This window comes from Caretta caretta, chromosome 9 (genome assembly GCF_965140235.1).
Source record: "Caretta caretta isolate rCarCar2 chromosome 9, rCarCar1.hap1, whole genome shotgun sequence".
Taxonomy (NCBI): Eukaryota; Metazoa; Chordata; order Testudines; family Cheloniidae; genus Caretta; species Caretta caretta.
Genome location: NC_134214.1, coordinates 84,777,006 through 84,804,961, shown reverse-complemented (window position 1 = coordinate 84,804,961; position 27,956 = coordinate 84,777,006). Strand labels below are relative to the sequence as shown.

Genomic DNA, 27,956 nt, shown 5'->3' with positions numbered 1-27,956 from the left:
AACAAGGGTAACTAAGCACAGAACTTGGCTTGTAGAACCTGTTCCTAATGAGAATGCAGGAGAAGAGCCTATCTTAACGATCAGATCCCAGGTTGAGTGTGAAGGATTGGCAATTAAGAAAAATGTTTTTACTTGTAAACTGAGCATATTTATTTATTAAGGGTCACCAAATAAAAGAAACCCACAATGACATTTGTGCAGAATCACTTCTCAGAGCAGAACCAGACTTTAGCCTTGTCTATATTTAAGTCCGTTTTGATGTTGCTAGCACACACATGAGCTTGTAATTGAGTACAAGGGTTTCTTGCACTGGAATGGTACTTGCTCAAAGCAAGGCTCATAACCATTGCATCTTCTACAGAGACATTCTGCAGCATTGATGTTTACGTTTATATGAGTTCTTTTAGTATATGGCACCTTACAAGCAATCTTAAGGCTTTTCTTGTAAAGAATTTTCATGCAATACTGATACTATTTATTACAAAATACATACTACTCTTTAAACACTGAAAAGCACCTCTCCAACCCATAACATAGGTACAGAATACAGTGATACTGCAACAATTTTTGAACAAGTTTACACAAGCCATGATGGTTGGTTTGTTTAGTGAGAATGTTTAAAATTACAGTAGTTCAACTGAATTGCAACAGTGCATTTCTCAGTCTCCATATTCCATTGAGGCCTTGTCTTCTCTGTTGAGACTGCCCACAGGCAAGCTGTTTTTATAGTACTGTAATTACATGGACACAACCACTAGAAACTCCAAGATAATCAAATCATTTTACATGTCCAACAGCTGTCATACTAATCGTTTTGGATGGTAGCTAATTATGGAGTCAAACCAGAGACTTATAAGTAAGAAAGCTTCATATCTATCAATCCTTAAAGTTATTCAGTCTAAAAAAAAAACTTAATTTAAAAATATTTTTTTAAAGTTTAATTCCCAAGATACTAATGGGAGAGGGGTTCTACATAAATACAGGGCTGAATACCTAAGGGGGAAAAGTTATAGTCAGGTCGGAAAAATTCACTTACCACTAGCACTTGGGCAAGGTTCACCTGGCAGGCAAAGGACCTAAGCTTTCTATGAGAGCAAGGTTCTCGGTTTTCAATAAAAAGCTTTAAAACACTTCTAGCCCACACCGCTGCAAAGACAACTTTCTAAGTGTGATCTGAAGGCAAGCCAATGCAGTATCATTGGCGGCTGTAGAGGCTGCTTCACAATCTTTGCTGATGAGCTTAGCAGCAGCATGAAATTAAAACTCTAGTCAATTTCTGTTTCAATTTCTGTCAAGATCATGGGTGCAACAGGGAAACCAGTACTCATTTCAGTTTCATACTGCTGCTTGAGAAAGCTGTGAGCAATGGCAGGCATCCCTCATCCACACAGAAGTGAAGAGGAGGGAGGTACAGAGTAAAAAGGATGAGAGAGAAGAGACTGTGGTGGAATCAAATTGAAGAGCCATCCTTCCCTTTGTAGCACCCAAGAAGCTGTGGAGTGGGGAAGGAGAGAAGAAATTTTCTTCCTTCCAGCATCTAGAGAAGGACAGATCACCACATTCATCAGATCTTCTAGCCTAAGACTGAATCCCCACACAGGGTCAAGGGACAGTAACCTGGTTTAAATCATAGCATTAGGACATCTGGGCTTCTCACCAGGGCATTACTTTAATACCTCCTTGGTTCCTCACTCTTTTTTTGTATCTCTTTCTGGGTAGTAGGCTGATTCCTCTTTCTTATAAACGTTTGTAATTTTATTCAAGCCCTGGCTACACTTATGGCTGCAGGTCCTTCTTCATAAATAGAAACAACAGTCCAACACTATAAAGCACAAAAACCCTGTAAGAAACCAGAATGTCATCTTTTAAAACGACCTTCCCATTGGTGTCTTACACATGCTCATACTCTATGACCTTAGTGTTCACAACAAGTACTCTCAGAATATTGATACAATTTGTATTGCCAGCCTCATACTATTCCGACTATGTAATTTGGAATATAATGCATCAAAATGTAGTGATTGACTACAAATGTTGCATTCCTCAAACACAAAGAGAAGCAGTACTATTCACTATTGATCTTACTGAATAGAATGAGTTGGGAAAGCTTGGGCTTGTCAGTCCTTCCCCAGTCACTACCTCTCCCCACATGAGAGCCATCCAGAATGTCAGATCCCAGTTGCCTCTCCTCCCCCATGAGATCAAGTATCAGGAGGAACCTCATGGTGCCAGCCCTACATGTGGCTTCTCACAGGAGGAAAAGTAGCAACCCCATGGGGACTTCACTCCACCCCCTACCACTTGGCATCTTTAAAACCTCCAAACTTGAACGTATCACTTTTCTAATTTTGTCAATTCACTGTTGATTGGTAGTTTATACGTGGCTCTGTCAGACGCATATTTCTCCACCTATTATGCTCCTTCCCACATTTGCCCCACACAGAATCCTTCTCTTCCTCATCTCCTTTTCACTTCCATCCATATTTCTCTCCATTTATTTGCAGTCTCAAACCCATCTTCCTTTCCCCACTCCTACCCGTCAGTATCCTCCTACATAAAAACAAGCAAAGACCAGAACTAACATGTCACATGCCCGTCACTGATTACTTTGGGGAGAAGTGATACAACATACAATCCTAATCCTGTTTTATTTTTTAGATTGTAAGCTCTGAAGGACAGAAGCTGCGCCCTTCCATGTGTCTGTACAACAACTAGCACAATGGGGCCCTGATCCTGGCTGGAGCCTTTGAACACAGCAGTAATAAAAGCATTCAAATCCCCCCTCCCCCCACCAAAAAAAAAATCCCCAAATAATAAAGCTATAGAAGAGTGGATTTTAAGTTTCAGAACTTAAACGATAGCTCATGCTAGCAAAATACTGCTTAATCTATAAAGACAGTTCAGTAAGTTGTTATATGCACTCAGTTTAAGTTATGTACCAAAGGAAAGTTGGCACCAATATCATAAGCAGCCAAGAATGGGTACCAGTGCCAGCATATTTTAGGTTATTAAACTACCATAGCATATAACATGAACACAATTACATAACTATGTATGTTTATACTATACAACTGTTCAAATTTATACTCTGACCGACTTATTTAAGCAAACTACTTTCCCCCCAATTGCACAATTATGAAGCAGAACAGAAACATCCAAATTTTATAACTTGTGAGAGTTAATAGATCAATTCAGTGTCATTTTAAGTTTTTCACATAATTATTTCTCAGAGTATGCCACTCACATGAAGAAAGATTCACCGCTCATTTTGTCATGCACAGCTATACCTTAGAAAAATAATCCTGCTTCCTCACATTCGTCATTTAAATTATTAAACTAGTTACATGTACTCTTTTGACGACACATGCAGATCATTAAAATGAAATCTATATTATGCTTTTTACAAGTTTAAAATTTTGACACAGAACCATTCACAAACTGCAAAGTTATCAGAATAAGGCCTGGTATGTGTATGCAAAAGAATAGTAGGCTTAGCTGCCACAAAAATTACAAACTGCAGTTTTCCTTTAATAGCTAGGGCCTTGCCAAATTCCCAGTCCGTTTTTGTCAATTTCACAATCACAGGAATTTAAAAATCGTAAATGTCATGGTTTCAGCTATTTAAATCTGAAATTTCCAGTGGTGTAATGGGAGATTACAAGGAGATGTGGGGTGGTGGGCCACAAGGCTGTTGTAGGGGGTGCTGCAGTACTGCTTGCCTTACTTCTGTGCTGCTGCTGGCAGCAGCCCTGCCTTCAGAGCCGCCACCAGCAGCAGCGCAGAAGTAAGGATGACAAAGTACGGTATGGCCACCAATGTTCCCTCTAAATTTTCCCACCTAGGTGAGGAATGAATTTTGTTATGTGCACCAATATGGAGGTGATGTGTGACATCTCCATATTGGTGCACATAACAAATTTCATGTGGCAGGGGTGGGGCTGAGGGGTTTGGAGTGTGGGAGGGGCGCTCAGGGCTGGGGCAGAGGGTTGGGGTGCATGAGGTGAGGGCTCTGGCTGGGGCCGGAGATGAGTGGTTTAGGGTGCAGCCTGCCCCGGGGCTACAGCGAGGAGAGAGGACCCCCCCCCCCAGCTTTCTCTCCCCACAGCAGCACCTGGGCTGGGGTGGGGAGGGTACCTCTCCCCTCCATGGCAGCTCCAGGGCTGGGGCCGCAGGATAGACGCCTCTTCCACGGCCGGTCCGGGCCAGAGCTGGGTTGGGGAGCCTCTCCCACAGCCACGGCAGGTTTATTTGCAGTCCGGCCCGCTGGTAACAGTCCGCGGCTTCAGGCTCCCTGTGGGAGCCTGAAGCGGCAGAGCATCCATCACCGGCGGCCCAGAGGAGCTGTAGCAGCTGTAGGCTCCTTTCCGCCCTCTCTTCCTCCTCCCGCTCATCACTGACAGCCTGCGGGTGACAGAGCGCAGGGTCGGAGAGAAGCCAGCTGAGAGGAGCAAATGGGTGGGGATGGAGGGTGCAGAGAGAAGACCTGGACCGGTGGGCCTAGAGGAGAACAGGGGAGGGGACGGAGGAGTGGAGCGCTGGGCTGGGCCCCTGCTTAGCGTGGGCCTGCCGCTATTATAAATGCAGTATTGTTCGGGCCGGGCTGTGTTGGAGCCAGGGGAGGGGGGGCTCTTCCTGCCACAGCTCTGAGTACCTGTGTGGTGCTTAATAGGCTGTTGCACAGCCATGCAGCTTAGAGGGAACTTAGATTGCCACCCTTACTTCTGTACTGCTGCTGGTGGTGGGCTGCTGCCTTCGGAGCTGGGCTCCTGACTCCCAGCTGCGGCTCTCTGGCCACCCAGCTCTGAAGGCAGCGCAGAAGTAAGGGCGGCAATACCATGACCCCCTAAAATAACCTTGCGACCCCAACCCCTGAAACTCCCTTTTGGGTCAGAACCCCCAATTTGAGAAATGCTGCTCTCCCCTGTGAAATCTGTATACTATAGGGTAAAAACACACAAGACCAGATTTCACAGGGGGAGCTCAGATTTCACGGTCCGTGACGCCTTTTTCATGGCTGTGAATTTGGTAGGGTCCTAATAATAGCAACCTGTGCACAGCACCAAGAGGCAAGAAATGTTGATCCTCTCCCCAGCTCTGCACTCATTCAACATGTGGCTTTGATCAAGTTACTAAAGGGTACATCTACACAGCAAAAAAAACCCTGATGGCAGCGAGTCTCCCCCACGGGGCTTGCACTACAGGGTTAAAAAATAGCTATTAGACATTCCTGCTCGGGCGGAGCCCGGGCTCTGAGACACTCCCCTTGTCACTGGGTTTCAGAGAGCCCAAGTCAGTTGACCTGGACTCTGAGGGACTCACAGCTGAGGGTTTTTGTTTGTTTGTTTTTGCAGTGTGGACATACCCAAAGACACCAGTATCACAGATACTGAACGCCTTATAAGTCACACAATAAAAGCATTCTGCTGATATGCGTAGGTCTGTGAATGATCTCATTCCCAATTACAAACTACAGAACTAGAGTAAGCATTCACAATAAAGGGAAAGGTATTCAACAAGAAGTTTGACAATATAATGCCTCAACTTCAAAGTTAAAGGTCAGGAAGGTAATATGCCCCAATAAGTAATTTCCCCCCAAAAAGCATGTCCTTTCCTAGTCTGTAATTACAGTAAGGTACTTGTGGACTGAAGAATATGATCAGCACATTTAGGCACCTCTCTAGAATCTTATTTGTTAATTTTTGGATGCACATTTTAAAACCTGTTTGACAGGAAACAGCTAGCTTTAGTTAGGAACATTACCTGCTATGGTTGGGGATGACTTAGCCCTCCAAAAACCTTGCAGAATATAAAGCAATTGAAATATAGCAGCTCTCATAACCACCTCACTGTAAAAGAAAAGAATGGAGGTCCTTTCACCACAAAGAGTTGCACAAACATCTATTTGCTACAGCCTTAAAATTAATTTCCCTCCCCAGCACCACTAAAGTCTCATTCATTCAGTCGTCCGTTTTTAAGAACTGAAAGGCAAATTTTGAAGATATGACAGTTTTCACAATTTAGGACTATGCATCAGTATTGTCTTTGATGCAAGAAAGCAAATGATTTCAGAGACAATTTAGAGCTTGCCTGACAAACAACTGTATGCTCAGTGCATATTAACTCCTAAGCTGGGTTCACAGGAACATGCCTTTTTGTAAAGACTTTGATTGGAGCTTAATGAATGAATATTTATTACTCACACCTTTAGAAAGATTCCCTACACATTTTCCCTTAAAGGAAAATCTACACTTACTGTGAAAACAAAACACATTTTTTTCTTTCCATTAGTTGGTATTTCTGCCCTAATTACCAATAACCACATAATTCAAGTGGAAAGCCAGTATTTTAGCAGAATAAATAGGTTCCACTAAACTCTTATCTGAAAGAGCCAACCAAGACAACAATGAAGACAGATTTCAGAGGAACAGCCGTGTTAGTCTGTATTCGCAAAAAGAAAAGGAGTACTTGTGGCACCTTAGAGACTAACCAATTTATTTGAGCATGAGCTTTCGTGAGCTACAGCTCACTTCATCAGACAGAGGCAATCCTCAAAGGTCAAAGTTGTACCAGAAATCCTGAAGACGTGTCAGCTGTAGAGGGTATGGCTACATTGCAACATAAGTCCAGGTTCAAAAGCAGGCTCAAGCCAAGCCCTCCTCTCCCCCGCCCCACCTTAACCCAGAACTCGGACCCAGGGTCCCAGAACCCCCTGGGAGTGGAGAGTCAGAGCCCGAGTCAAGCCAGGACCCAGGGTTCAAGCCCTATTGCTTTGCAGTATAGATGTAGCCTCACCAGATTTGTGTTCTGGGAATCCACCAAAAGTATCCCACAGGCCAACTTCCTTGGATAGTCAGTTTGGCGGACAGTCAAGTTTTCCAACATTGCACCATGAACAAATGGTGAAAGCGGCCACATTTAGGGAAGATGCTAGGAAATCTTGAATATGGGTGGTTGAACTCTAGCTTGCATAATGCAGTGCATAATGGCGCACCAGACTGGGACTCAGGGTTCAACAATTCCTAATCCGAGTTCACAAAAGAATGTAAATGCACAAACCCAAGGTTAACAAACACAGGGTCTGCTAATTCGAGATGTACTAGTCCTGGGCTTACTTTGCCTTACATACCCTTAAAGGGCTTCCTTACTGTAGATGACCAACAGTGCACGTTTCACTTGGGGCTATGACAAGAACAGCTTTCCTTTCAAACTTTTGAGTGCTAGATTGAGCAAAGCAGGCAAAGTTGTTTAATTTATGTAGTCTTGTTTCAGGGCAAAAAAACCCAAACAAATCGTACCTCATTAAGAGCCATGTATTTTGGAGACAGTTAACCACATATAGGCGCTCTGTCCATCTGTTCATTTAAAATGCTGCAATGTGTGCAGAAAACACCAAGGCACTTAACATATATAACTATGCAAAAAGAAAAACTGTGCCAGTAATCATGGCAATTAGTCAAACTCACATAGTTTTAGCAAATTTCAGATTAATTTTCTGCTTAAGTGGCATTGTAACTTAATTCACATTAATCTGAAATATTTACAGCAACCTGATGGAGGTTTGGAGCTACTCAGGCTGAACTGTATTACTAATGTGTCCAGCTGCCAGCCATTAGAAGGCCAAGCTACAGCTCAGCTACAACTACTGTACTATTCTTTCAGAACACCTACCTGCATTCTTTTCATGTTAACTTAAATATGCAAACTTCATCAGATTCAAAAATTCTACTACATAATATTAGATCAAAAGAAACCTGATTCTACAATACTAGACCAAAGAACGCATTTTTTAGCGTGTGATTTTTCAAAATGTGTTTATAAAGTTTTAAAAATAGGATCAGAGGGATTTTAAAATCATACTAGATAATAATGCAAAACTAAACTTAAAAAACCTCCTCAGTAGACCTTCTAATTTCTCGTAAGAATGACAACTCACTCATTCTAGCCTTGGAGTAAATTAATCTTATGGATCATAAGGAATAATGTTAACGTGATCTAGGTTTTACCATTCTTATAATGGTAGTAGGAAACAGAAAGCATCCATTGGGGCAATGCTTCAGTGGCATACAGACAGAGCATAAATGGTAAAGTTACATTTAAGACAACTGGAATTAATAAGCATAATATTACTTCCACAGAATAGGTTTCATCTGTCAGTATGCCCTCTCTGAGTCAAACCTAAAAAGTTCCTGATGGTCCATTCTAGTGTTTTTAAAACCACAATATTTTCTCATATGTTGTCAGTCAACGCCAAACATAGTCTAGGATATGTGTTTATTGACTGATAAATGACTGGTAAAGTTATGGAAGCACTGAATGCACCAGGGATTATAAAATATAAGAAATAGCATGTTCAAAGCAGTTTTTCTTAGAAAATGCAATTCTTTACCACTATAAATTTGAACAGCAACAAGTTTAGGATCAAATCCCTTACTGTGAAGGAACTAGCCTAGGAAGTGAAAAAGTATCCTCTTTAACTACCTGCACAAATACTCAATATGTCAACAATCTGCAAGGAGTCCTGACACCCTTACTCCTGTGAACAGTCCTGCTCATTTCCACAGGACTACTCATGAGGTTGCAGGATAGGGTACCATTCAACATTGTATGATTTTGTCAAATAATTCTCCAAATACATAGCAATGACCTTAAGCAAAAAGACTTAAGTTTCTATAACAAAGCTTGAAACATTGCTTCTAAACTAGACACTCTCAAACTCCACAAACAGTGACAAATACAAAAGCCAACACTTCACTACTGTAATTATGAATATAAAATCTTCAATAAGAACGCTTTAAATGATTGAATTTTTGACAAATCCATCAACCTGGAAACATAGGAAAATACCAGTCTGCACATTAAGCTTCATGCATTACCACTGATGTGGTTCGTGGATGACAGTTGCGGTCCTTTCTGTGCAGCTAATGAGCAGTAAAATAACTAACAGGAATAAAGAACTTTATTCTGAATATTAATCATACAATATTTTAAGTGATCCATTTAAACTACTTCAACTACATTGTGTAGAAGATACACACCTCCTCAGAGCAAAGTGCACTTCTTTCAATACATAGCACACTGCAACAGGTCTGTCACAAAACTTTTATAAAACTTGCAATTTCACAAGAGCATAAACGTGGGCTTTTGTTACACTATTTTGTAATAACAAGGAGTCTGGTGGCACCTTAAAGACTAAATCTGTTCGTTTTTAAGGTGCCACCAGACTCCTTGTTGTTTTTGTGGATATAGACTAACACGGCTACCCCCTGATACTATTCTGTAATAAACCTCAGAATTCATAAGCAAATCCCAATTTAATTGTTACACAGGAGAGCAGCTCCAAAACAAAGCTTAGCCTGAGGAACAAACCAGTGACCCAGAGGGCAATATTATTTTACCAGTATTTCATTCGTGTATCAATTAATCACAGTTTCTAAAGGTCAAACCTTAAGTTAAATCTTTATCCCACTACACTGGAGAGTCAGCAATCTCCACCATCTATTTGCTTCTCACTCTGAAGTAAAATAAATTGCTTTTAATGGATTACCAAAGTAATCTATATAAACTCCTTGATAAAGAGGTTGTCATAGCTACAGGGCTATCTGCGCTTCTGTCCCCTTTCTTGTCTCTCTGTGCATCTCCTCAGGTGTCACGCCTCTTGCTTATACCTATCCTAAGGCATAATTCTCCCACAGTTACACAAGCCACTGTAGCACAGGGCTTGGTTAATTAACTGTGCTTACCCAGCAGGTCCAACTGGCTTCGGTACATACTGTTCTTCTCTTTGGGAATCTGACTAGTGGCATATATTGTGACCAAACAGCCTTCTTAAAACCAAAGTATTGTTTATTTTAATATAGGAACAAAGCATTTAGAGAAAAGGATTTAAAACAAAGTCCACATGCCTGTCTATCTTACCTTATGTCTTCCCATCCCCGATGGAAAACTACTCAAGTATAACTTCTTCAGAGACCTGCAAACGCTGTCAGTCTGGCTCCCCCAAACAACTGTCTCTTTTCTTGAGACACCTTTTTTAAAAACTGCCAGACTTCTTTTGTTCTTGTGAGTGCCTGGGTTCTGGCCTTGCTCATCAAAACCAGTTTTGTAAGTTGGCTGGAGCCAGAAGGTAGAATCTTCAAAGCTAGTAGATAAGGCATTGTCTCTTAATACCCCTCAGGGGTATGTCTACACTGTAGCTAGGAGCATGCTTCCCAGCGCTGGTAGGCAGACGCACATTTGCTCTGTTGAGCTAGCATGCTAAAAATAGCAGCATAGCCAGAAGAACTGTGGGTGGCAGCTTGGCTAGACACCCAACCACACACTCAGGTGGTCAAAGTGGATTTGCACTCAAGTGGCTAGCCTGAGCTGCCATCCATGCTACCCCTTCTTCCTACGCTGCTATTTTTAGCGTACTACCTCAAGCAGAGAGCGCACGTTTATTAACCAGCACTGTATACAGTAGTCATAAATTACTGAGCAACTTCAATTCTGTCAGTTTACTTACATAAATTACACTTGTTTTCTAAACACATTGCCTCTGCAGACACACACATTTCCCTCTGCCTCCAGGATTTTATAAATCTAACTCCAAAGCAGAGGATAGGTGGGATCGTCAGGGTTGCTCTGCCAAAGCAAACATATGGAAAACAAAATGATTTTAGTAAATAACCTCTTTCTTTTTGACAGTCCTTGTTAAGTTGCACTGTAGGAGACCAGCTAGCAGCAATCATCTTCCAAAAGTGGGTTAAAAAGAGCTGCTAGCTGGAGAATGCAGTGCAGCTCTTCCAAACAGAGCATCTGATTTTGTTGCAACACTCAAGCACAGAGAAAGAGAGAGAGAGAGCTATTCATGAATCTATGACCAAACTATGCTTTCTCCAATATCAGGAAGCCCATTTCTTTCCACTACGAAACTAGTTTGGATCTATGACTAGCTATCACTACTCCTCCTGGTTCATCCTTCATTCCCATTTGAAGAATTAGAGAATAATAACCTAGGCTTTTACTGACAGATCTGAAGTTCTTAGCCAGGAATTTCTCTGGACAATTACTGATATGGCTAAGGACCAAACATCTATATCAGTTGTTATGGTACTGTATATGGGAATGTTTGGATAACCCTTCTACCTTCCAAGTTAGCTCCAAAAATCCTCACTTTTTTATTGACAGGAATATATTCTATTTCAGAGCCTGAAAGGGCTGGAATAGATTCAGGGGTGGGGGGATGACCCAATATTCAATTAACCTGACTTTCTTTGACACCATAGCAACAAACTTTCTTGCATGTCTCCCAAAGGCCCTCACTGACAGGGAAGGCCACCATATCTTTCTCACTCAGCTGCAAAACAAACAGTTTGAGTGGCTTTTTGGAACTGAGGTCAAATGGGATGTCCAGGGCACAGCTATTTTGCAAGCATCACTTAGAGAACAGCTTCATCACGTAATTAATACGATACTAGAAACTCTTAAGACTGGAGCTCTTCTTGCTGCAAGACCAAACACCCTGGGAAATCTAGATTAGACCCTTGATTTCTTGGAAGGTGCTGCCTTGGTCTCAACTGGAAGACTTAAGATCGTCTCATTGAGTCTCCAGAATGAATTCCTTCTTTGATAGAGCCAGAAACAGTGAAGGAAGATATCATGACCAATAATACCCATAGAGAGGAAAATATCTTGGAAAAGGTTTCCACCGAGGAGCTATCTAGTATGAAAAACTTGTAGCTGTTGCGGGCAAACTAGGAGGAACAATAGCCATTGAGGGATCCAACAGTGACTCATTTCCAATCTAAGGGAACACCTCCAAAGAGACTGCATTCACCAAAGCGACTGCATTCACCAAATCAGCCATTCTAAACAATAATAGTCGGAGTTCAGCCAGAACAGAATGACCCCAAAATAACTCCAATACAGGGAAGCAGCTGCACAGTGCCTGATCACCGGTAAGTACCTCGTTTTAGATGCACTGATTTTTTTAAATTAATTCCAGAGGTGGAGCCTCTATTGGATCTATTTGAAAATTGCTGATCTTTCCCTAGTGAATTCTTCCACAAGGTTTTCAGCTGCTCTAAAGACGCAAACTTTAGTGCCAAAAGGGTTTTGGAGATAATTCTGGCCTGCTAGGATAATCTCTTTCAGAGAAATTTCCATTGGATCCTCAAACCATCAGATCCTCCTGGATCAAAGGAAGGCTTATGTCTGTCTGTAGCTCCTTTCCCTACTAACTCAAGATGACAAGGCTGCATAAGCAGCACATCCCTTGGAGGAATGTCTGTCACTTGGGCATTGGGGAGGCAGGTCATGTTAATCAATAATAGGTCTGAAAGTCTCAAGCCTGATTTTAGTGTATGGACTTTTGCTTTTAAGTATGATGTTAAACAATTAAGAAATGCTTAGCTCAGATTTCATTCGTTATCTATATTTTAATACTGTTCCTGAAAAATAGCATAGCCATAATTTATATTGAGAGAGCACCTCCACATAAGAGTTACCGTATGAGATCAGACCAGTGGCCCTCCTAATCCAGTACTCTGTCTCTGGGAGGCTTCAAAAGTACAAGACAATTGTGGAATAGCTCATTATTATTTTTGGGGTGAGTGGCGGGTGGGAAGGTTTCTTCCTAATCCTGCCTAGTGTAACTGTGGATTTTCTCCATGTTATTTCTTTCCATCGATAATGGCAAAAAAGCTCTTCATCTGCTCCTGAACATCTTTGACGCTGTTTTTAGACAAAACTACTGTGAACCACTATGGCACAGGGAAGGCAGTCTTCAAGCAGACAGATCACAAACCATTATGAAAATGGTAAACACCTTAAAATTCCTCCAGAAAAATTGGTAGCAGCCAGCAAACATCATGGAGCACTGATTACAGAAGCTCCCAATAATACGCTTAGCAACCAGGCAGCTACTTTCTGCACCAGCTCAAGTTTCCATGTTAACCTGCAGCCCAATGTGGGGCAAACTGTGGTAATTCAGTCTTGAGGCCACTAAAGAATTGATCACAATAGTCAGGTGCCTGCTGAATGTTTAAAACCTATTTTTTATTAGCATCAATGAAATCTAGTGCCAACAAGTTCAATAAGTTACATGTGTAAAGAAGTGTGTGTGGAAAAATACACCTTTATCTGCAATAATTTAAAATTTCTTACAATTTTACTGAATGCTTCCTTGGTTTTCCACTATGAAAGGATAAATAGAATGCAATTTATCTTGCCTATAACCTTTCATTCTTTGCTTTTACCCATCTTCTCTCCATACTAAATAGTCCCAATCTTTTCATCCTCTCCTCACAGGAAGATTTTACATTTAATTCAGATATTATGGTAATGGGTAGGTTAAGTACCTAGCATTGTGCCACCTATCACTTCAATTTCTGCTACATCTTTGAGATGAGGTGACCAGAACTGAACACGATATTGCATGTAAGGGTGACATGCCCAGATTATGGTGCTCTTTCTTATGAAACTGTGATCCTAACCAGTAAAAACTGTAGGTCACCCTGTTAGAGGCAATTTGTTTTAATAGGTTATATTTTCCACTCAGATTATTCAGTCCTTGGCCCACTAATTGTAAAGATGAGCTGGCTGGGAGGATGCTATACCGAAAAACAGCCTGTCTGCCCTTGCCATCTTTTTTTTGGCTGGTAAAAAGCTATCATGGCTTTCCGCTTAAGACACATCCTTTCACAGCGACAGACATCCCTTCAGGCACTGCATCATCTTCTGGGAAGAGCTCTTTTTACTTCCCTTTGAAAGCCTTAGACATTTTTTTTATTTCAGAAGGTGGAGAAAGCAACTAGGGGAGAAGCTGTTCTAGATTTGATTTTGAAAAATAGGGAGGAACTAATTGAGAATTTTAAAATGGAAGGCAGTTAGGGTGAAAGTGATCATGAAACGATAGAGTTCATGATTCTAAGGAATGGCAGGAGGGAAAACAGCAGAATAAAGATAATGGATTTCAAGAAGGCAACTTTAGCAAACTCACAGTTGGTAGGTAAGATCCCATAGAAGTAAGTCTAAGGGGAAAGAGTTCAAGGGTACGTCTACACTACCCCCCAGATCGGTGGGTAGTGATCGATCCCCAATCGCACTCCACCGCGGCGAGAGACGGAAGTGGAGTTGACGGGGGAGCGGCTGCAGTCGACCCCGCGCTGTGAGGATGCGAGGTAAGTCTACCTAAAATACATCGACTTCAGCTACGCTATTCTCGTAGCTGAAATTGCGTATCTTAGGTCGATCCTCCCCAGTGTAGAACAGGCCCAAGAGAGTTAGCAGTTTTCCAAAGAGACAATATTAGGGACACAAGAGCAAACTATCCCACTGTGTAGGAAAGATAGGAAGTATGGCAAGAGACCACCCTGGCTTAACCAGGAGATCTTCAATGATCTAAAACTCAAAAAAGAGTCCTACAAAAAGTAGAAACTAGGTCAAATTACAAAGAATGAATATAACTAAACACAAGTACATAGGGACAAAATTAGAAAGGCCAAGGCACAAAACAAGTTTAAACTATCTGTAGACATAAAGGGCAACAAGAAAACATTCTACAAATACATTAGAAGCAAGAGGAAGACCAAGGGCAGGGTAGGCCCATTACCCAATGAAGGGGGAAAGACAATAAAAGAAAATGTGGAAATGGCAGAAATGCTAAATGACTTTTTTGTTTCCTTTTCACCAAAAAGGATAGTAGCAGCTGGATGTCGAACCTAATGAATGCCAGTGAAAATTATGTCGGAGCAGAGGCTAAAATAGGGAAAGAAGAAGTTTAAAAATTACTTAGACAAGTTAGATGTCTTCAAGTCACTAGGACCTGATGAAATACATCTTAAAATACTCAAGGAGCTGACTGAAGCGATATCCAGGGCTATTATCTTATCTTTGGAAGATGGGAGAGATTCCAGAGGGACTGGAAGAAAGCAAATTCAGGGCCAATCTATAAAAGGGGGAATAAGGACAACCTGGGGAATTAGATTAGTCAGCTTAACTTCAGCAACCGGAAAGATAATTGAGCAAATAATTAAGCAATCAATTTCCTAACACCTAGAAGATAATAAGGTGATAAGTAATAGTCAACATAGATTTTTTTCAAGAACAAATCATGTCAAACCAACCTAGTAGCTTTCTTTGATAGGGTAACAAGCCTTGTCGATGGGGGGGAAGCAGCAGATGTGGCATCTCTTGATTTTAGTAAGGCTTTTGACACTGTTGCACATGTCCTTCTCATAAACAAACTAGGGAAATATAGCCTAGATGGAGCTACTATAAGGCAGATGCATAACTGATAGGAAAAACATTCTCAGAGAGAAGTTATCAGTGGTTCAGAGTCAAGCTGGAAGGGCATATCAAATGGGATTCTGTAGGGACTGGTCCTGGTTCTGATCAATATGTTCATCAAGGATTTAGATAATGGCATAGAGAATACACTTATAAAGTTTATGGACGATTCCAAGCTGAGAGGGGTTGCAAGTGCTTTGGAGGATGTATTAATAGGCGTGTTTGTAAGCAAGACATGAGAAGTAATTCTTCCACTCTCCTCCTTGCTAAGGCCTCAACTGGAGTATTGTGTCCAGTTCTGGGCGCCACATTTCAGGAATGATGTGTTGAAATTGGAGAAAGTCTAAAGGAGAGCAACAAAAATTATTAAAGGTCTAGAAAACATGACCTATCAGGAAAGATTGGAAAAAAAAACAACAACTGGGTTTGTTCAGTCTGGAAAATAAAAAACTAAGGGGAGGGGGCACATGATAACAGGTTTCAAGTACGTAAAAGGTTAATACAAGGAGGAGGGTGAAAAATTGTTCTCATTAAACTCTGAGTGAATCAAAGTCTGAAGTATTGTAAGCCACCCACAGCACACATTTGGACACCATATACCCCTCAGTCACCAGCTGCTTTGGTCTTTTCCCACATGGATACCCAACATACCCAAAGAAGAATTTCTTCCCCAAAAAGTCACTCTTTTGGCATCTTTATCCAAATGGAAAGGTTGGACCAGCCTTGCAACTTCTTTGGCAGCTAACCCCAACCAACAAGTCAGCAGGACATCTTAGGAAATATTGGAACCCTTTTTGTGGCACTTGATAAAGGTGATCCTTTAGCTTCTTGTATGCAGCTGGGAGGGAGGTTGGTGCCAATCAGATTTTCTTAGGGAAAATTCCCATTAACAATGAGCTATTGGACCTTTCTCCTTGGACATTAGGAAGTACAACAGCCAATGAGTCTTAGATAGCTAAAATTTCCAATACCAGACTCTCTACCACACAAGCTAGAAACTCTTGTCCAAAATGTCAAGTGCCAAAGAGAGACATGGAGGAGACCTGTCCTCCGAAAAAGCTGAGGAGGAAAAAAATTTCTTCTTGCTGGTCAAAAAAGGTTATTGCAAATACCCTACCCCTTATTCTTCCTCTGAATCAGACAAGTGGTCAGAAGTACTGTCCAACAGAGAAGATAATGTTGCAGTTAGGCTGGCAGAGTAAATGAGACAGACAACACATTAATTGGGAGAAGACTGAATACCAGCAGTGTATTTTATGATCCCCAGATTACTAAGGAGGACCCTGCTAGTAAGGCCACATAACTCCTGAGTTAAAAGGAAAGCAAGGAAAGGTGACATGAAATGAGCTGAGCCAAGGGGCCAGAGAAGCTGAGGGAGCGCTCCTCATAACCCAAAGGAGAACAAAAGCCTCAGGATATCAATGCATCTCTGCATTGACAGCTGTCCCAATAAGCCTGTGATCCCACCTCAGGTAGAAACAAGGCTGATCAGAACAACTCACCGAACCAAGAACAATCCAGGAACTAGATCTTTAATAATCTTGGTTCCATATATTTGCTGCTGTAAGAGGGCACCCATGCAGCATCAACAAGAACAGCTTTCCAGAAAGTTACCAAAGCCCAACATTGCCACGGGTATTAGGGCATATCGTTTAATCACAAAAAGTGGGAGTATGCCTGGGTCACCTCAAAGTATAAGTAGCATGGGGTAAAGCAGGCAGCAGCAGCAAAAAGAAAGCGGTACCTCGTCAGAGATTGAATACTGACAGCCAAGGAGAGAACCTCTTCCTTTCAAAAATAGATCTCAGGAGGTTGCTCTGCAGGAACAGAGTTTTTAAAATATTTTTCTGAAAGTATGTTTAGTTAAATTTGTGATCATTTTAGCTCCCTGCTATATGTCCTCATTGTTAGACCTAGTTTCACTTCTGTCCCTCACAAGGCTGGTCTTGTATATATGACTGTATATTGTAGTGCTGCAACTCACTGAACTTCATGCATGTGAAAAAATATTCCATATAATTTCAAGCTTTGAGTTTTGGGCACATGCAGGCTGAGTATGAGATGAAGAGATGTTTTTCACATGAACTTAAAGGCTGCTGAAAGATGCAAACCCCTTATTTAACACTTGTAAATAGCTCCCTATAGTACTCCCGTTAGCCTGGATTTCTGTTAAAAATGATACCGAAACCCTTGAAAACCAGCTATCAACCTAGTATAGGGGAAAGGTCTTCTGCTTTTGTTATCTATGACAGCTTGAAAGGCAATGTAGCTCTGTTTGACCAGGCAGCATAAATTATAGCACTGACAAGAGCCACTCTATAATCTAGACAACCCACTATTATAAGTTTAAATAACTGACTTTATGTTTGAAATTATGTTTGAAATTAGCTCCGTACTTGTAACTTCATCAGTAAAACTTCACTGACATAACAAACCACACTGTGTAGATGTTCCGTTTCCAAACGTACTTTTGTTTTTAGTAACCCTCTTCTGATAACCATGATCGAACTTCAGTTGCCATCAAGTTTTCTTAGCTGGTGGTCCTAGAAATCTGCAGCTAAAAGAACCATACAGATTTAAAGCTGAAAAAGTTCTGCAAACCTACAGTCTATGCTATCAGCTGGGAATGTAATTCCCAACTTGAGGAGACAGACCTACACTAGCTCTCACTGACTAAGTGCACTAAAAGTAGAGCATGGTCATGGCGATGGAAGGGGCGAGCCATCCTGAGTACATACCTGTTCGAGATGCAAAGTATGTATCTGGGGTTGCTAACCCCCGCCTCGCCACTCACACTGCCACAGCTACATGCTATTTTTACGGCAATAGTTCAGTTTTCACAGCTAGCCTAGGTATGTCTCCTCAAGTTAGGAATTACAGCCCCAGGTTAAAGTGTACATATACCCTCAGAGGGAAACCACTTAGATTCTTAAAAAGAGAATATAGATCTGCAAATCTAAACAGCAGTAAAGCTTATATATGCTAATGTTAAAGGATGCTGCATAGCATCCAAATTGTGAAGGCCTAATATATAATACAAATGACAGATTTAATAGACTGCTCAAGAGAAAACAACACTTTTACAGCGCATCACTACCAAAAGGAAGTATTTGAATATTGTTAAATTCTTAAATATTCAGAGATCTCTAGAGAGCAAAACAGACTACTGTTCTTCAGAAAGGGATTTGGACAAATGAAATATTCAATTTTAGGCCCCAATATGTCCTTTTTCAAAGGCAAATAGGTTGAGGTGAAAGCATCTAAAATACAGTGTCACAAAAAGACACCGTCAAAATTACATTCAACAAAATACACACACACAGGATATTTTACATTTTCAGTATTTTGTGGATTCTGTGATCTTAATGAAATCATGATTAATATAGGGCCTTAGGTATAAGATAACGTTAACACATTATATCGTGAATATCTCTAGCTGGAAACCTCCAAGGGGGAGGGGGGAGGGGAGAGAGAGAGAGAGAATGGGACCAACAAAAGATATGGATACATTAGCCAAAACAGAAGATGCAACAAGGAAGTACATCTATATAGGCAATGGCAGAACAAAGGAAAAGCGGTTTCTCCACATACACATCCTTTAGGGTGGGAGGGAACAGCCGGTCTCTCCAAAGCTAATATGGTGACTGACCACAGATGATGTATGAGCAGTACCAAACTCCACAGCGAATGCTTCCAGCTGAAAGAATGAAATCTTGGGTCCTTTCCCAATAGCATTTACACCTCCTATTTCTTGTACTGCAAACTCCTGGCAGATTCCATCCCATTTGCACTTAGGAAAATTCACTCAAATCAGAAGCATGTGCAGCCGACAGTCTCACACAACACCTCTCTCAACAATACAAGCCTTACTAACCTGTTGACCATCTGCCTTATGCTGTACTTATGCAGTTTGCCCACTTCCTATGTCCTGCTGAATACAGTTTAATACCTATAATTCCTACCTAGTACCCATTTTCAACTAAAACTGAAAAGAGTCACTAATACCACAACTATGACAGGGTATTTAGAGCTTTTATCATCTCAACACTTTCTCCGTTTTATAAGAACATTAGGAGTTAAACCTATTGGCAAAGACATATTCTTTCTGTAAAAAGAAAAGGAGTACTTGTGGCACCTTAGAGACTAACAAATTTATTTGAGCATAAGCTTTCGTGAGCTACAGCTTATGCTCAAATAAATTTGTTAGTCTCTAAGGTGCCACAAGTCCTCCTTTTCTTTTTGCGAATACAGACTAACACGGCTGCTACTCTGAAACCATTCTTTCTGTAGTCTCTTACAGTTTCCTGGTATGCTATCATTTTTCCTCTGCTACAATACAGAGGCATAGTCATCAATCTTACTTTTGAACATGCTGGGAATTCCCTACAGAACACTGCTACTGGCAGCCAACATACCCTGAACCTCTTTCTGTACTGCATTTTTTAAAAAAATCTAAAGATGCTTCTTTGTAAAACTCTCTGCTTCACAGTCAAATATGTGGTAGAAGGGAAGAGAGCAATTACAACTAATAAAAGTTTTGAAATGTATAAGAAAAACAAATATGACAAACAGCAGAACAGTTTGGATGCAGTCACAGACAGAAACAGGACCTACCAACTGGGCACCTTGAACACCACAGAACCCATTCCCTTCAGTATAAAGTGACATGTCATATTGTGACACAACTTCAGTATAAAGTGACATGTCTTATTGTGAAGACTAAGGCAATAGTTATAGATGACCTCTAACAGTTTGTTATGCAAAGGATAAATTTTTATTATACATAGCAAAGGCTCCATAGTCACACAAAACAGTGTTCTAGAAGAACAGTTTAATCTTCTGACATTAAAGATATTAGTTTAACTTTTGTGAAAGTGAAGTGAACATGTACTACATGCTCAGTTCTTTAGAGAGTCAATATAGGGCTGGCCAGACTGAAAGTTTCTCTTAGATCACAAGGAAGTTTTCTACTTTGATCATACATTTACGAACATTTTTATATAATTGTTCCTGGAAAGAAAAGTTGACTGATGAAGGCAATAGTGTGGAGTATAAAGCCAGTAAATGTGTGTGAAAAAATAATAATTGGTAGAGAGTAAATGCTCCAGAAATAGTACAGGCAACTGTATGCACAGGTGAAAGACCAGAACACACACAAAAGATACATATAGCCCTTTGGATTTGCCAGCCATAATTAAACATACAGACTATCTACCTATGTATGTTTATTATCGTCTCTCCTAAAATCCAGTGCCAGTCTTAAAAAAAAGCATAATTATTATTATTATTTTAAAGTTTCAAAGAAACCGCTCTTGGGATTGTAGGTGGAGGAATAAAGGGTTTTTTCGTCCAAAGTATGATCAAATCAGCCTGTCCTCTGAGGAAAAACCCTATTCAGGTAACAACAGGTATGAAGTTGTAGCTAAGACAAAGGAACAAAAAAGCTGCAGCTGGGGGGAATGCATACAAGCAGGGTCCTCCAGAACCTTTTCTATCCCACAGGGTCAATTTACACTCAACCTGGGCTAAATCACAATTCTTGTCCAAATGCTGAAAATTGACAGACACCAAGGGATCCCAGTTCATGTAACTTATTTTAATGTTGTTATAGTAAGTAGAAGTCACTGGAATTATCTGAGAAGAGGCTGCTGAACAAAACTCCAGTAAGGAGAGGGTTTTTTGGTACAGTATTTTCTTAATGGTCCTTCATTTGATTGTCTCTTGTTCCTTCCCACTTTAATAATAGTAAAATATTAGAATAGAAAGGAAAGAATTAAATTCATGATTTAAAATAGTCACCACCACTGTTCTCTCACAGTTCCTAGTCTCCAAAACAGTTCTCAGGTCATTTGTATATTTGCTTGCTTTAAAAACATATCAGCAAAGGGGAAAATACTTACATTTAAAAGCCCAAAATCTTTGGTAACTCAGTTAAGGTTGCCCAGTTGTGCTCTGTGCTATTCCAGAATGCGAAGAGTGGCTAAACTTAAACCTCTCAAAAACCAGGAAATACAAAGTTAAGGTACATACCACCCCCCAACCCCCAGGAGGAAACAGCCACTGGGAATGGTTCAGTAAGGGTGCTGCAAACATTAAACTATAAAGGGAAGTGGTGGGTTATCTATCTATGGATGTCTCCAAATCAAGACTGGATGCCTTTCTGGAAGATGCCTTAGTCAAACAAGTTATAAGGCTCGATACAGGAGTAACTTGATGAAAATTTCTGTCCTGTGTTGTACAGAAGGTCAGACCAGATTAACTAATGGTCCCTTCTGGGCTTAATATCCATGAATCTATAATAAGCAGATAGGAGGAAGGACTAAGAACATGCCACTGTTTGTGCTGTATATTCCACAGACTGGAATTCCAGCTTTTAACTGCATGCACGCCAGCTGCATTTCTTCTGTTATATGTAGCTGTACTGAACGGTGATGGGATTAATGGGAGCAGCACGACAGAGATATCACTGTGATATGGGGAGAGGTGCATGTGTACCTTCAGAGATCAAGTTTGCCTCATTTCAGCTCTGAATCCTGTAGACTGAGTCACCAGAGATACACAAGGATCTTTTTTTCGACCATGGGGATTATCAGAAGTCTGGTGGCATATATGACAGTGGTCTCCAGGGCCTATTGAGAAGAATCCTTAGCAAATCTGGAGTGGTTTGTGTGGAGTACACTCTGTGTTAGCATAAGCAACTCCTGTTCGCTATGCCTAACATAAACCTGAGTTTTGCCTTAGCAAAGAGGTATTACACTTTTGTTTTACAATGTCATGTGCTCTGTTCCTGAAGTGTTCTGTAGTATCTGTAAAAAGAAAAGGAGTACTTGTAGCACCTTAGAGACTAACCAATTTATTTGAGCATGAGCTTTCGTGAGCTACAGCTCACTTCAACAGATGTATACCGTGGAAACTGCAGCAGACTTTATATACACACAGAGATCATGAAACAATACCTCCTCCCACCCCACTGTCCTGCTGGGTGGGGTGGGGGGAGGTATTGTTTCATGATCTCTGTGTGTATATAAAGTCTGCTGCAGTTTCCACGGTATACATCTGATGAAGTGAGCTGTAGCTCACGAAAGCTCATGCTCAAATAAATTGGTTAGTCTCTAAGGTGCTACAAGTACTCCTTTTCTTTTTGCGAATACAGACTAACACGGCTGTTACTCTGAAACCTGTAGTATCTGTAAGAGTTGAGAGCTAGTATGTGTTGTTGGAGCACTGGGGCTTTGCTCAAAGGGAGCAGAGTTACAGTTAGGTTGCAGAGTGGCGTGTATCTTAACTTTGTATTTCTTGGTTTTCAGAAGTTTAAGTTTAACCACTCTGCACATTTGAGAAAGGCATGAGGCACCACTGGGAAATCTTAACTCTCCATTAATAAAATTTTGGCACACTTAATTTCTTTGTTTTTTAATAAAAATTGCTCAGCATCTCCATGTACCACAGCCCAGCTCTTCTCTTCCCCTACTTCTGGCTATTGGCAACGATTACCTTAGCCACAGAATGCACTGACAGCATGTTAGTCCTTTACTAATCCAGCGACATCTCCTGTCTGTTTGCCTGACCAACACAATGTGATTCTCCATCCTCCCCATGGAGAGGTGGGAGCCATAATGGGATCCAAAGATTGAAGAGCTAGGCAAAAGATGCTGGAACAGTGCAATACTTGCATGCAGTTAGTGGGGACACTTTTTGCAGGGGGACAGATGAAGCCCCAAATAACCCTCACTGCACTGCACTGCTCTGAGCCCTTCCTTTCCACCCCACATTCTCCTGCCATGCTCTGAATTCCCCATTCCCATTAGAAGCAACATTAGCGTGGGGAAGACTAAGCCTGGAGCCCCTTCCCCACAGCTGGAGGCAGGAAGGAGAAGGTGAGGAGTTCTGAATTCCTTCCCCTCTTGAGAGAGTAGCCAAGTCCTAGAACAGCCCTGGGGAGGAACTGTGGGGAATGGAGGGATATTTGTGGGGAATGGAGGGGATGGAGGAAAGGGAGGGCACAGATGGCTACGCTTCCCTTTTCCCCAAATGTCACTGAAGGGAAAGTTGCCCAACATTCCCCCTTACAGATCTGCTCTGTCAGCACTTCTGATCTCCCAAGAGAGCAAAGGTCCCTTTGAGAATGATCCTTTATTTGAGGGATTGCAGAAAAACTATTTTTTTGGAAAGTCAGTTCTTCAAAACACTATTCATCCAACTGGGTTTGCCGCAGCTGGGCTTGTACTGTATGTTCTTCCCATAGGCGGAGGAAATTCAGGACCAGTAAGTAGCATGAGCATTAGCTGGAGTTTTTACACAGAGGTATAACTGTGTGCTTGCAAAGGTGGGCTAGCAGGGAAAGGGTCATTTCAAAAACATGCTGGAGATTTTAAAAGGGGGGGGGGGAGGGGAAGAGAGTTTCTTTCCAGTCACTAAAAGAAAAGGAGTACGTGTGGCACCGTAGAGACTAACCAATTTATTTGAGCATAAGCTTTCGTGAGCTACAGCTCACTTCATCCAGTCACTGTGCAATAGAGTTCAAATTTGTGACCACAGTTGCTGGAGTACTATTTTTAGTAGTACATGTAATGCAGCATCCACACACATTTTACCAGCAGAACAGTGCTGGTAGAGGACCTGTGCCATTCAGGGAAGTGGTTTTCAGTCACTGACAAACTCAGGGTTTTACTGACAGGTCCTAAAATTGAATGTGGACACATGCAAAGATGTGCTGAAATAAGGAAGTGTTACTGGTAAAATTTTGTAGAGTAGACCAGGCCTAGGAGAGAGAAACCCTGAGTGGCTGAGATCAGTTTAGGGAGGATTAGAGTTATAGTTTGAGCCTAGGTGTTCATTAAAAAAAAAAAAAAAAGTTACAGGAACCAGTTGATGTTGTAAACATCTTTTTTAAGGGGGAAGGTCAGAAGTGTATTTTAGGAACCCCTTTGTCAAATGACACTAAGTTTGACCACTAATCCTAACCTGCACCACCACGAGCCACAGCAAATTTCAAGACAATCCAAGTAATGTGGATTTTAGAGCACTTAAAATAGTTGACCTTTAGACAGAAAGTGACACTCCACCTTAACTAGGAGAGCTGGTGACGTGCTTACTGGAGAGAGTTCTACAAGTTATTTATTCTTTATCAATCTACAGCAAATAAACTGTGGGCAGAACTGGGTTCTCCCCCATCAATGAAACCACAGAGTGATAACTGTAGAAAATTGAGGCTGGTTATCTATGTAGGACTGGGATGGAGAACAGATAGAAGGGAAGTGGACCCCCCACACAAGATGATAGCTACTTAGTACAAATCAAGAGAAACAAGGGTCCCTAAGAAACTGGTATCTATAAGGGGGAGCATACAGGATGTAGAGAGGAAGGGGTAATGTAAAGAAACTCACAGCTGAGCCCCTCACATTGGTACACAGAAGTTTAGAAGGGCATGTAGGGAGTACTTGCTGGGGTTGCAGGTGAAGCAGGAGATCTATGGCAGCTAGGAGTATACATCTCCTACACAGAGTACTCACTAGGAGTCACTGTAATGAGGGTTCCATTAAGGTTATTAATCATGTGCCAGATATATCTAGAATACAAAGGACATTCATCAAGTGTCACTGGTGAAGCAAGGGCTCTGTGGTAGCAGGAAGCACTACTGAGGGCACACGGAGGTATAGAAGATGGAGAGAGGAATTCATTAGCAGATGTTGGTGAAGCAAGAGGAGGGAGAGAGGGAGGGAAGGGGTCTACCAAGCATGGTGGTCATGCAGCAAGGAGGAAGTATACCATTGCCCTGCAGGTGCTAATAGCTGCACACGGGGAGATAGCAGGGCAGATGAGGTCACTTGTGAAGCCAAGGCTCTGCATGGGATAGTAGATGTACAAGAGCACTGAAGGATACTTACTAGGGGTCATTGGTGAAGCCAGAGCTCACTGGGAGCCCCATAGGGGAACTCAAGGGGCATCATGAAGGGGTACGGGTGTCTGCTGTGAAGTATTCACTAGAGGCTGATGAAGCCAGGCTCCACACTGTTTAGGGCTGGAAGGAGATCTATGAGGTGGTATAGGGGTATGGCGCCTGAAATAGAAAACTCACTAGGGGTGACTGATGAAACTAGGGCTCCGCAGAGGCTGGGAACCATGTGCAGGGGATGGGAATACAAAAAGCAATGAGGGCAATGTGTGGGATACTCACCAGAAATCATTGGTGAATCAGAGGCTGGTAACCATATACGTGGGGGCAGGATAGGAGTATGGTGTTCTGTGTCAGGTACTCACTAGGGGTATCTGGTGAAGTGGGGCAGCTCCTCAGGTGCTGTCAGATATATGGTGTGGGTCCATGGAGGTGATATAGGGCTTTGACGGCTGGTAGTTATACAGGGTGGAAGAGCATGGGATGCAAAGGGACAGTATGGAGCCCAGTGTGGACCACTCAGTAGGGGTCATTGATGAAGCAGGGGCTCTGCTGGGCCTGGCAGCTGTATGTGGTGTGGTATGGTGTAGGGAGTAAATGGGGGCAAGGTGCCCAGTCGGGGATACTCACTAGTGGTCATTGGTAAAGAGAGGGCTGGTAGCTGTATGGAGTGAGGGGTACAGACAATATGGGGCGTGGTGCCTGACGTGGAGTCCTCAGTGGAGCTCACTGATGAAATGGGGTATGTGGCAGCTGGGAAGGAGAAGGTGCACTGGGATATGGTGCCTGGGGAGGGTATATGGGGCAGAGTGTGGCGAACTCACTATGGGTCACTGGTAAGGGGTGGCAGGGTGCCCAGGGGTGCCCAGAACAGGGTGCCTGGGGGTGCCCAGGGGCTGGAGCCGGGTACTCACTAGGGGGCGCTGACGGAGTCAGAGCCAGGGGGCAGGAGCCAGGTATTCACTGGGGGGGGTGGCAGTGGGCCAAAGCCCGGGGGCAGGAGCCCAGGGCCGGAGCTGGGTACTCACTAGGGGGTGCTGTTGGGGGGAGGTGCCGGGGCAGGGACAGGAGCTGGGGCCAGAGCCAGGCACTCACTAGGGGGCACTGGCAAGGGGCGGAGCCTGGGGGCAACAGCCCAGGGCTGGAGCAGGGTACTCACAAGGGGGTGCTGGCGGCGGGAGATGCCTGTGGACAGGAGCCCAGGGCCAGAGCCAGGTACTCACAAGGGGGGATGCTGGTGGGGACAGGAGCCCGGGGGAGGGGGCCATAGCTGGGTACTCACTAGGGGGTGCTGGCAAGGGGCCAGAGCTCAGGGACAGGAGCCCAGGGCAGGAGCCAGGTACTCACTATGGGGCGCTGGCGGGGACAAGAGCCCGGGGGCAGGAGCCTGCAGGGCTGGAGCCAGGTACTCACAAGGGGGCGCTGGCACGGACAGGAGTCCTGGGGGCAGGGGCCGGGTACTCACTAGAGGGCACTGCGAGGGGCTGGGGCCGGATACTCACTAGCGGGTACTACGGGGGACCGGAGCACAGGGCATGGGCCGGAGCCAGGTACTCACTAGGGGACGCTGTTCGGGGGGCCGGGGCCGGGTACTCGCGAGGGGGCGCTGTTCGGGGGGCCGGGGCCGGGTACTCGCGAGGGGGCGCTGTTCGGGGGAAGGGGCCGGAGCCGGGTACTCGCGAGGGGGCGCTGTTCGGGGGGAAGGGGCCGGAGCCGGGTACTCGCGAGGGGGCGCTGTTCGGGGGGCAGGGGCCGGGGCCGGGTACTCGCGAGGGGGCGCTGTTCGGGGGAAGGGGCCGGGGCCGGGTACTCGCGAGGGGGCGCTGTTCGGGGGAAGGGGCCGGGGCCGGGTACTCGCGAGGGGGCGCTGTTCGGGGGAAGGGGCCGGGGCCGGGTACTCGCGAGGGGGCGCTGTTCGGGGGAAGGGGCCGGGGCCGGGTACTCGCGAGGGGGCGCTGTTCGGGGGAAGGGGCCGGGGCCGGGTACTCGCGAGGGGGCGCTGTTCGGGGGAAGGGGCCGGGGCCGGGTACTCGCGAGGGGGCGCTGTTCGGGGGAAGGGGCCGGGGCCGGGTACTCGCGAGGGGGCGCTGTTCGGGGGAAGGGGCCGGGGCCGGGTACTCGCGAGGGGGCGCTGTTCGGGGGAAGGGGCCGGGGCCGGGTACTCGCGAGGGGGCGCTGTTCGGGGGAAGGGGCCGGGGCCGGGTACTCGCGAGGGGGCGCTGTTCGGGGGAAGGGGCCGGGGCCGGGTACTCGCGAGGGGGCGCTGTTCGGGGGAAGGGGCCGGAGCCGGGTACTCGCGAGGGGGCGCTGTTCGGGGGGCCGGGGCCGGAGCCGGGTACTCGCGAGGGGGCGCTGTTCGGGGGGCCGGGGCCGGAGCCGGGTACTCGCGAGGGGGCGCTGTTCGGGGGGCCGGGGCCGGAGCCGGGTACTCGCGAGGGGGCGCTGTTCGGGGGGCCGGGGCCGGAGCCGGGTACTCGCGAGGGGGCGCTGTTCGGGGGGCCGGGGCCGGAGCCGGGTACTCGCGAGGGGGCGCTGTGCGGGGGGCCGGGGCCGGGTACTCGCGAGGGGGCGCTGTTCGGGGGGCCGGGGCCGGGGCCGGGTACTCGCGAGGGGGCGCTGTTCGGGGGGCCGGGGCCGGGTACTCGCGAGGGGGCGCTGTTCGGGGGGCCGGGGCCGGGTACTCGCGAGGGGGCGCTGTTCGGGGGGCCGGGGCCGGGTACTCGCGAGGGGGCGCTGTTCGGGGGAAGGGGCCGGAGCCGGGTACTCGCGAGGGGGCGCTGTTCGGGGGGCCGGG

The 27,956-nt window shown here is 44.3% G+C and overlaps 1 protein-coding gene across 4 annotated transcripts in view; it reads right to left on the bottom strand.

Annotated features, from left to right (window-relative positions):
* The window catches only part of AMMECR1 (AMMECR nuclear protein 1), a 152,132-nt gene that overhangs the window by 83,742 nt on the left and 40,434 nt on the right, over window positions 1–27,956 (bottom strand). The window lies entirely within an intron of this gene.